This window comes from Gavialis gangeticus, unplaced genomic scaffold (assembly GCF_001723915.1).
Source record: "Gavialis gangeticus isolate Ggan-Ray unplaced genomic scaffold, GavGan_comp1, whole genome shotgun sequence".
Taxonomy (NCBI): Eukaryota; Metazoa; Chordata; order Crocodylia; family Gavialidae; genus Gavialis; species Gavialis gangeticus.
This window is the reverse complement of record NW_017729015.1, coordinates 18297015-18308139: the sequence shown is the minus strand read 5'-3', so window position 1 is coordinate 18308139 and position 11125 is coordinate 18297015. Positions and strand designations below refer to the sequence as shown.

Sequence of the window (11125 nt, the reverse complement as noted above, 5' to 3'; positions counted from 1 at the left end):
ATGCTCCTCTTGGCAAGTCCTGTAAGAATCCCAGCTCTGCAGTGACACAGGTCCTTGAGCAGGCCACTAAAGATGTAAGTATGCGTCTTAGGGCTTTTTTTCGTTTTTTGTTTGGTTTAATTATCAGCTCCAAATGCCAGGTTACAGCAATCTTGACGCCTAAATCTGCTATTTGTTTCTCTCTAGCCTTTCCTTCTGGCTTTGAGCTTCTATCCTCCCATCAGTCCAGACACAATGGGCTGCTTTTAAAAGCAAAAGCTGTCAACACTGGGAGTTGCTCTGCAAGTTAAAAGGAAAAGAGCGTGCTGGCTGCTGGTGAGCAGATACCAAAATTAACGCCTGTGCCAGCACCAGCAGGAGAGGAAGAACAGCCAACGCTGCAAACCCTTCACTGGTTTCAGAAACAGGTATAACAAGAAACCACAAGGCAAGTGGAATGAGAAGAGGAAAATGAGACATGACTATTACACCTTGACAGCAGTGACAACCCGTTGCAGTTTAATGTTCTGCATAGCGCGACCAAATTCCAAGCTAACATTAATACCCGTGCGCTACCCAGCACAAATATTATTGCCCTCCTGATGCAACGTGCTTTTAATGGGCGCGGAGGCAGTCAATAAACCAGAAAACCAGCTTTCTGAGGCTCGCATTTCCGGGTACCCAGCACTCTCACACTAATGCGTCTTATTAGCCTCAAGTTTTTTTTTCCCCCCACAAGTTGCATTAGGACAATGCTCAGCTCCACGCTCCCAAGTCACGGAGTGGGTGGGAAGCATGAACAGGTGATGCCAGCAGTCTTTTCGGATCAGAGAGCAGCACTGAACTGCACTGGCATATTCTACCGAGCCGCAATCACTTCATTTGATTCTACAACCCAACATCAAACCTGCATATAACTTTTTCAAGGGGAAACCTCTTCTACAGTGCAAGGTAATCAAACCATCTCCGAGTGGAAACAAGCTTCTTCAGTTCTGTCTTGAGACAGCACCTAAAAGATGCTCTCAAAGCATCCCTGAGGAGTACAGACAAGTGGGTAAACCGAGGTGGATTTGCCTGTTCCCTTCTAGCTGCTGCAGCCCTCTCTGGGCTCTCATCACTGACCGCTATGGTCAGGTCTTTTCACTAGCTCCCTTTCCCCTGGAAAATGAAAATTAATTGGGTAGGACATTTTCCACAATGTTAACAGACCCTCTTCCTGCACTGCTATTGCTCGGCCACCTCAGCATCAGCAGACCATGGGTAGCATGCTAATGCCAACTGGAGATTTTGCTTCCTGAGACCATCCACAGCTCCCCCCACCCCAAAAAAAGAGTTCTCCCCTTGTTCAGGCCACAAGCAGCATTTCCAATCAGATGGTTTGTCCCAGAGCCCATGCGGGCACATGGTACAGGCTCGACCGCACTCCCAAAAGGAAAGGATGACCATGCAGGTCAGACATTTGTCAGACCTGGTTTCCAAGTCCCTACTGTGGCACAGGCGTCTTGCGTGACCCTGGGGCCCATCGTTTTGTCCCACTAGGCCTCCATGCTCAAGCTGTAACAGCGCTTCCCTACTTTACATAGGTGCCACGAGGATACATGCACAAACATTTGCAATGGGCTGGAAATTGTTCCCTTCTGCATACCCCACGCCTGGTCTATGCTTAAGCCCCTCTGCCCTAGGACTTCCGGGCACAGACAGCAAAGCCACCACAACATCTGTACGTGCAGACACAGAGACCCCCACTCAGCCACAGAGCTGCCCGAATGCCAAGTACACCCCGATAAGGCACCAGCTGCTGAAGCGACTACGACATGTGGCAGAAGGGGTGCGAGTGGCCAACACATCCCTTCTGCAAGTTAGCTGGTCAGAGGCAGAAGTGAGGCTCCCCCAATGCGGGGGTGCTCTGGATGCAGGGGCACTTCAAGTTTTGCCACCAAAATTCTGTACTGAAGATCAGGCCTTGAATATTTGTGTGATACAGGTGCAAGATATATCCAATACAGCCAGGCATGGTGTCTACTTCATTAGTTCTCTAGGGCCCTTCCAAGCAGTCAGGAACAGACATAAAAAGGTAACCAGACCGCCAAGTCAATAGTAGGGGAAGGGACAAGGCAGATCGCCAGCCTGGCCAATGAGGTTTGGCCCGGGTACTTCTAGGGCCACTGTCACAACATGTTGGCAGTGAAATGCAGTACAGAAAGGCAATTTCTGCAATTGTATGGGCAACCTGTTGATGTGCAAGCTTACTTAGCAAACTAGTCTTAAATGCAGGGCCTTCCATTTTATTAATAATGGTACCCAACACAGGTTAAAAAGTAACAAGAAGGTTTTTAAAACACATAACTAACTCCAAAGCTTTCGCCACTTAAACACCTCTTCTGAAGAGCCAAAATACTCTTCTTCAAACTATTCTGTGGCAAGGGAGCTCAGTACTAGAGTTTAATTATTGACATCAAGTTAATGAATACCAGATACTGCTCTAAGCTTGGGCAGGGTGCATAGTCCTACAGTCATTTGGACTTTAAATCCACCCCGATAGTCTCAGAGAACAAGGCACAAAGCAAGAGGCAGAAAGGATCCTGATCAGTGAAACAAAGCCAGGCTAACAGTGTGGGGCTGCCAAAGCCTGGCCTCCTGGAACAAGTTCATGTGTTAAGACAAGAACAACCAAGCTCCTTCAACAAAATCCTTCAGTGATCAGATATCTAAGGACAGATGTGTTAAATGGCAAGAGATCAGAAAAGAGCCCCCACAATGAAAGTCAATAGAGCCACCCAGCAGGGGAATTCCTTCAGGAAGTTACTGTAATGGTGATAGAAGTGTCCTCCACTACCTAGGAACCCTACCAATGTTACCCACCAAAATACTGCCCGGTCTCACTGTCAAATTGAGGAACAGAGCCAACTCCAAGGCCAGGTTTTACACCAATTTAATACTCTACAGGAAAAAGGACCAAAAAAAGCTGTTCTTTCCTTGTAGACAAAAAAACCTCCATCCTCCCAACAAGTCGCATGAACCTGGCTCTCCTGAGTGTCGTACAAGACCACGGAGTCTGTGAAACATGGAGCACATGCTACTGTTATTTCACTGTGGACAAGTTAGGAGGTGGAGAGGTTGCTCAGGATCGTTTCAGCAGCCTTGAAGTCAACTTCACTCCCCCAATCCCACAGCAGGAACCAGCCTTTCCAAGCAGTTGCCCATATGCCTGCAATCATGTCCCATCTCCTTCTAAGGTCTTGGCCGCTATGTTTTTTGCATTATTCCAATTATTGGCCTAAAAACCAGAGTTAAAGCATGGGCAGAGTTATACTAGTCGTCTGTGTACTTGTACCTGTGTAAGAAACAGAAATCAGCTGGGAAAAGACACCGCTTTAGATCAGGCCTAAGCAAGATGGAATTACAGAGGATCCTCTGGAAGCAGACAGGATACCACTGAATTCCCCCATGAAGTCAGAACTAGAAACCAAACCTGCATCCACCACCACGGTGCCAGACCAGGACAGAGCACTGTCCCAGGGACTGCATTCAATACTAATCAATCCTAGTATTGAGATAATCCAAAAGTGTCAGCAATGTGTTCAGTGCATAAGAGAGAATTGAAAACACCACTAATTTTGCAAATTCAACCATCTCCAAAACTCAGGATGGTCCAGCCACCTAAACCTGGTCCCCTCTTGCCATCGGTAGGTGTTACCCGGGCTCAAAGTAGCTTTACACACACACAGAGGACACTTGCCAGACTCCAGGTACAAGAAGTCAGGGACACAGAAAAAGACTGAACTGTTTGTAGGATCCTTGTCCTTTCGACTACAAAAAAAAAATCAGAAAACATGTTGAGGACGAAGCAGAGGACGGCAGGAATGAAAACGAAATGGCGGTCACTTGATTCAAACAAGCCAATGCCGCATGACACAGGAAAGCTGCGCTCTGTACATGCCCACCAGACTGTTAAACCTAAAAGACCAGTCTGGGAGCCACGGGCCATGAACAGACCACTTTCTGGGTGCCCGCTGTGTGACATCTGAGGCTTGATACGCAGAAGCACGAAGCACCCAATTGCAAGAGGAGTCAGTAGGAGCCATGTGCACTCAGCACCTCTGCATTAAAACAATGTGCTGACACCAAGCAGTTGGGCAGTCTTAATTCTACTGACGCCCCCAGGGAAAGGTGGAAGAAAAAAAAAAAAAGACAAGCGGTGGCTAAGTACTGGGGAAAGCCAAACTCATTTCCACCCCAGAGGTCATCCACTCTCGGGCTCATCAAGCAGCAGAGATGACACAGGCCCAGCTTTTTTTGACATTAGTGTTCACTTATTCATTGGGCAGGCTGCCAGCATCACACTGACATCAGAAGGGAAAAGGTACTTTGCAGAAGTTCTGAGTCAAACCTGAACAAAGTTTCACACAAAGAAAAGCTACTTCTATGACATCAGTGTCTCCTTGGGAAATTCCAGCAACCTCATGCAAACGATGGAAGAGTTACGGCTCCTAGAAAATAGTCACAAAAAGTTTGGGTTGATTTTTTTTTTAATTAAAAGGCTACCAGCTTCCCCAGGACATAGTCCCTTAGCAGTTGCAAGTGAGAGAACATTATCCCTGAACAGCCTGGGCCTTGCCAGTACTAATAGCTGGTAAAAAAAGAACGGGAGAACCTAACCAGTGACTTCTTTTTTAGGCTTTGAGAATACCCCTCTGGCCAAACTCCAACCTGGAACAGCAGTGCGCAGATTATGGCAAACCAAGCAAGTGACTTTAATGGAAGAACATGGCGCATCAGCGCTACTTATGCACCCACTGGGTGCGGGGAGAGGAACTCCCACTGGAGTGAGACGCGCATTTTCCGCAAGCCGATCTCTCCTCCTTACATGCCTTTCCCCCAAACACACACAAAAAGAAGGTTCTGGTTTCATCCACACTGCCTCCAAAGTAAAAGGATGAAGAAAGGAACTGTTTACTGAGTGGCTTTTATTAAATTTACCTACCATTATATAGCATCTTATACATGCCACTACAGAAAGCTCACACGGACACAGTGACAGCTCAGCAAGTATTTATACAAAGCTCAAAAACACTCCAGAAAGAAGACTGTGCCAGACTCGCAAACGCCTCTCTCTGTTGCACGGAACAATAACTTGTCCAAGCTGTATTGCTGAGCTGCTGAGTTATGACCCTAGGAAGGCAGGTACGCCGAAAGGAGTAGACATATGAACCCCTCCCTGGCCCATGTGCGCATATTTACATCACGTGCTTAAGTCACTACGGGCATAAGCCAAATATGCACATAAGATCAAACCAGAGCAAGGCAGCTCCTCCCGTTCCAGCCTCGCCAGTGCCAAGTCCTCTCCCTCTCACAGGGCCAGGCTGGGCACTATGTTTCCTAAACATAAAACACCGGAAAATAGGGTTTAATGCATTGTCAACACATAAATAACACATTACGGGTAAGGTGGCAGGACTGGGCATCCAAAGATGGCAAAATGCATAACCTCTGTGCCTAAGCTTCCTTTGCAGCAAAACAACAAAGTGAGGGAGTAACACTGGGAAAGATGCATGTGCCGGGGCAAACTTTCCTGGGTAGATGAAGGACTTTGTGGAATTTCAGATTTTTTTTTAAATTACATTTATGCTATGAATATTATAAAGACTAAAGTCTCAAAAGCAATTGCTAACAGATGCAGCATTGTCTTCCTGAGCCTGCAGAAAGCAGTTCCAGTCCCCATGCAGCTGCTGAGCTTTCCCCAGTCAGCAGTGGGGCAGAACTGAAAGGCAGTGTTGTCCAGTTGTCCATTGTCACCCGCAGGAAGATGGACAGCAGAAGCACGGACACGACACGTTTCAATCGTACCCCCCTTGCCCATCGGCCACTGAGCGGTGGCTCCCGTTCTCCGATCCCATCCTTCTTTCATCTCTAGCTGGCTACAGTTTGGGCTTCAGCTGGCAGAAGCTCAGTCTACTTTGTCAACCCATGGACATGAGCCCCACAGCAGACCTCACAAACGACATTTATCAGCTTCAATTGGTTGAAGTCAGCCCGTTAAAGGGAGTAACAAGTGGCGTGCCTTTTAAAGTCAGCTAGCGTTTGAAGTTTTCCATTTTGAAACACAAGCGGGGGAAGGGGAGGTTATTGTGCTTTCCTGTCCATATTCCCAGGGGTCTCTCCAGGAGAAAAATGGGAAGGGCCCCACAGTACTGCTAAATATCGTCAGGGCAGCCCCTCTTGCTCTCTTTGCATATGCCTACCCCTTCGGTTTTGGCCTTGCTACCACATGAAAGTTTCAGACATTCTTGGCAGGACCTGGACAACGGCATGCCAGCGACACTTCTCTTCAGAGCGATGCAGGAGACAGAAGTCGCACCTGAACATCCCAACTGACTAGAGACAGAGAGGCTGTCAAACACATGAAGTGTGTAAACAGGGAAAAGAGAGCGCGTGCCTCTCTCCCTCTAGTATTTCGATTACGGCGAACACAGGTGTCACTTGTGAGAACAGCAGGTACAGCTCCTTCAGAGGGCAGTGGGATTCCCGAACTGACGGTGCTCTGTTTGAGCACCACAGCAAGGACAAGGATAGAAGAAGGTAAAGGGGCTGTAACAGCCAGCGAGTTTGGCTGCTTGTATCACGAAACCTGGCTGTAAAATTTCTTGTTCATTTACATGTTAATACCCCGTCAGGAAGACATTAAACAATGCTCTCAGGTTCATAGGTTGTAAGGCTGGAAGGGACCTTGGAAGATCGTTGGGTCCAGCCCCCTGCATGAAAGGTGCTATGCATAAGACCAGAGTATTATGAAGATACCGAGTTTCTAATCATATAGGTCAGTGCCCTAAAGATATAGGTATACTGTGTTAAACGACCCCCCTCTCCCCACAACACACACACTACCTTGTGCATGTGCCTTGCCCCACCATTTCCAAGATACGCTTGTGCGAGACAGGCAGATCTGGTTCATCTTTTCCCTTAAATCCTATTCACAACACCAAATGTAGTCGTAGCCCTTTTTTTGAAAAGGCTGAACTGAACTGCTACGTGGAACAACAGGGAAACTTGGCTGAAGGTTTTCAAAAACTGTTGAGCAAAGATTCTTGCCAGAAATGGTCCATGAAGGCACATGCACGCGTGCACGCCCGTGTACCCCCTCCAGACAGCACATCCCTGTTAATATCCTGGAAATAAAAGTCGCCCTGCAGGAGTTGCCATACATAATAGATGAGGAAAAGGGGATCTTAACACCCTATGCATGGTAATAAATAAGCGTTCATAATGCCTTTCATTCATAGATTTCAGCACATTTTACTAATGCGAGCAAGTATTAACCCCACTTCAGTCAGGTACCAAATGATCAAGTGTTTCAGCCAAGGTTACGGAGACAGTCGGCAAAGGACTAGGGGAAAAAAAAGCATGCTCAGTTGGGACTCCCACTTGAGTCTCCTACCTATTAGATCATGCTGTCTTCCAGTAGATCCCACTAGCTCATTGCCACTCAGGTACCTCAAAAAAAAAAAAAACAACTCATCATCCTCATCCTGAAACACCACCTTAACAGCAACCAAAAGAGAAATATTTGACCAGCGAGTGGAGACCACCCCCTAGTCTATAGCAGACAAGAATGCTGGCTTAACTCAACCAGACCTTAGAATAAACCTGCTTAAACTCTGTGCGTCTACCATAGGGGGCTCACGCCAATTAAATATGCTCGTTTTAAAATCAATGCAATTATATTAGCACGCTCTTCTGATTCAGACAAAGCCTGAGGGCAATTGAGAGGCAAGGCCCACGCCACAAAAGAACGGCACCTCTCCCTTTTGTCGAGAGGTCTAATGTTTACTACACCTCGCAGGCAACACAAGGCCTGCTAACAATACACTACCGAGCAAGGAAAAACCCTGCGATAAAAGCCAACAGGAGCCAGGGCTCAATTTCAGATTCCAAGATATCACAGCTCATTGGCAGCACAGAGCCATTTAGTGCCAATTTAGTTTGAAAACCATATTTTTAACAACATTTTTCATGCTTCGCTTGCTACTAAAGTTGAGAACTAAGTCAACAACTGAACTGCTATTACATGGCAATGGGCCCAAATACTTTTTTTCCCCTTTTTTATTAGCATGTCATTGTTTTTAAACTGAATTCACAGAACTTGTAACACAGGTCTCTGGATGACAGTGCACCTATTGGGAGTTTATCCAACACGTGAATGTTTAATGCGATCCAAAGACATCTCTCATTACAGGAGATGCCTTTTACTGTAGTGAGTTTGTACCAAGAGAAACATCCACCTATGTATTACAGAGATGGCAGTCTCTTCTCCCAGGCACTTCACAGACCTTTTCCTTCCCCACACCCCATCCTTACAAAAGCTTAAGAAAGCCACCGTCTACTTCCAAAAACTGTCACGCTACAGGAAAGGGTCCGTTTCTTCTTCCTTCATTCCCCCAAGAGCTCCAAGTTTTCTACAAGTCATTCCCATAGTCAACCAGGGACCTCTAGGTTCCTATTCTGCAAGACAGACCTTCTGATCTCTGACCCTGCTCCAGGTTAGAAAGGTCACTTGAGCAAACGGAAGTGTGCATCGACCCAGTCCACGCAAATACAGAACTGGCCTCTATTGAGAAGGACTCCAACCAGCGGCTCGTTCCTGCCGCAGACCAATCTGCAAGGGGTTACTGAAGTGCCCAGGTGCTCCCAGGTCCCAACAGAAAAGGGGCCTCCAAACTGGTAAGAAGAATGAAGCAATAACTTTTAGTGAACAAAGTGCAGCTAAGTTCACTGACTGCACCATGCATGGGGAGAAGCAAAGGAGAGGTCCACTCTGTTCTCCTTAACCTCTCCTCCCTAAAGTACAACAACTTTATGGAAGAAACCAGAAGAGCACTCTTCCCAGGCCCCTTCCCCGAGACTACAGCTAGAGGACTTTTAATTTCCTAGGGCTGGTGGGTTGCAGATGGTTTGGGTTAGGTCCATCACATCCACCCCCCATCTTTACTTCTCTGAGGAAAAAAAATAAGTTTCAGGTGCAGGACTGAGCAGCCTCAGACAGAAATACAACAGTTCATGCCCAAAGTCCTCTATGAATCTACAACCACCAAGACACTGCAAGGAAGTCATGGCTTGGCTGTGCACCGTCACACATGCAGCCATTTAACTTTCTGCAAGAACATGGACAATGCCTGAAAACCCATTTCTCAACACCCAGCAGCAACCCTTTTGGTGGCTCACAACCCAGAGAGGCATTTGTATCTGTCCCGAGTTCTGATCATCCTTGGAGCACAAAACTTTCTGTACACAGCACTGGTGCCAAGGTCTCACACACTCCCAAGACACCAAACGTGCGCTTACCAACCACCTGAGATCAGGCATCTCACATGGTTGTAAGCCACACTTTAGACATTCAACACAGGGCTGGGCTCCCACCCTCCAGGAAGAACAGGTTTCTATCGTGTGGTCTCTCACTGGTAGCTCACGGCACTCATAAGCCTTCCTGAACTGGTTAATCTTTGGCTGCCTCTTCATACCTATCTGGGTCCAGAAAGACTTTTTGACAGAACACCCAACTGCTCCGTAAAATACCTTCCTGCTGGTTTCCACAAGATCCTACCTGCGAATACACGAGACAAGTGGACTGGAATATCTACCCAGAGGGGTCCCTACTCCTTCCCTACAGACAATGCAGCGACCACAGCAGAGAGAAGACCCTCATCAGGAAGCAGGGCTTCAACTGAAGGGACAGGGCGATTGCAGCGCTCGGAGAGGAGGAAGCAGACACCACTAACAGTAATCAAGGAACAAAAAATGAAAGTTCAGAGCCACGCCGGCGGAGGGAAAGCTGGAGGCACAAGTCACACTCTAGAGTATCAAATGTCTCCGAAGGTAGGACAGAGAGGAGAAACAAGTCTGCCAACGCTGCCTGAGACGCACACACGGACAGGGGCTCCTCAAACCTATTAAGAACAGATACGAATGAGATGTGAGTAACCCTTGGCTCTGGATCCAAAATGTCTGACTCGCACATGGGTGAAAGTGCTGTGCAGCACATCCACAGGCTGCCCTCACGTTTCCAGCAGGGTTTTAACAACAAAAAAGGGAAAAAGAAAAATCACACCGGGAGAAACTGTTTAAACGCATGGACGTGTTTACTGGCCCCACTCCCAAAAGGCAGTGCGCACAACGCACCTGGGCCCCGCGGTGCTCGAAGACAACTGCCGTTCCCAAAAAAGATCCAAGTCAGGTGTGAGAACAGCCCTGAAGCCCGGGGATCCCTGACTTGTGGAGTGCAGCCCAAGAAGCCACCTTTCCAAAAGGCCACGTCCCGCCAAGCCCTCCCGGGCGCCCTCCGCTCCGCCACAGCTGTCCTCCAGGCCCGCCGGGGACTCGCGCCACCTGAACGACCGGAGACACGCGGTGGCCGCCTCCTTGTTGGGGGGCAAGACTCCCGCGGCCCTCGAGGCCGTGGCTGGGGGATGAGAGTGTGGAGGCGGTGTGGGGACGAGGGAGAGGTTGCAGCCAGGGGATGAGAGAGGGAAGGGGGCGAGGGGGGAAAAGGGTCAGCAGCGAGGGACAGGTCACAGCCGGGGGACGAGAGGGAGAAGGGGTCGAGGGTGAGGAGGCGAGAGGGAAGGGGTCGAGCGTGAGGGGCAAGTCGCAGCCGGGGGACCAGAGGGGGAAGGGGTCGAGGGTGAGGGGGTGAGAGGGAAGGGGTCGGTGGCGAGGGAAGGGGGCGAGGGGGGGAAGAGGTCGAGTGTGAGGGGCAGGTTGCAGCCGGGGGACGAAAGAGGGAAGGGGGTGAGGGGGTGAGAGGGAAGGGGCGCTGAGCGGGCGCAGGGGATGCGCGGAGGGGATGGCGGTGCCATGACATCAGAGGCAATTACAAATGGCCAGGAGCAGGCGAGGGGGAGCCAATCAGCGCGCAGAGAGGATGTCAACCTAAGACCAACTGTCTCCTGGCTTTGACAGCAGGATTTTACCTCCATAATTCAAATCCCGGCGCCGGGCGGTGCGCGGGCCCGGGCCAGGCCGCGGCACAAAGGCCGGCGGGCGGGGGGAGGCAGCCATTTTAGACGCGGGCGCGCAGGCACAATGGCAGCTCCCGGGGCCGGAGGGGGGCAGCCGCCCTCTCACTCACCTGCGGGCCGCGGCTGAGGGCTGG

The 11125-nt window shown here is 49.2% G+C and overlaps 1 protein-coding gene across 2 annotated transcripts in view; it reads right to left on the bottom strand.

Moving 5' to 3' along the window:
• Positions 1-11125, bottom strand: part of ARID1A (AT-rich interaction domain 1A) — a 113222-nt gene that overhangs the window by 74836 nt on the left and 27261 nt on the right. Inside the window, exon 1 of one of the 2 annotated variants that reach the window (XM_019512480.1) lies at positions 11102-11119. The exons of the other annotated variant lie outside the window; for it this stretch is intronic. The gene's annotated coding sequence lies outside the window, so the exon portion shown is untranslated. Of the gene's footprint in view, positions 1-11101; positions 11120-11125 lie in introns of those variants that run through there. 2 annotated transcript variants of the gene reach the window in all.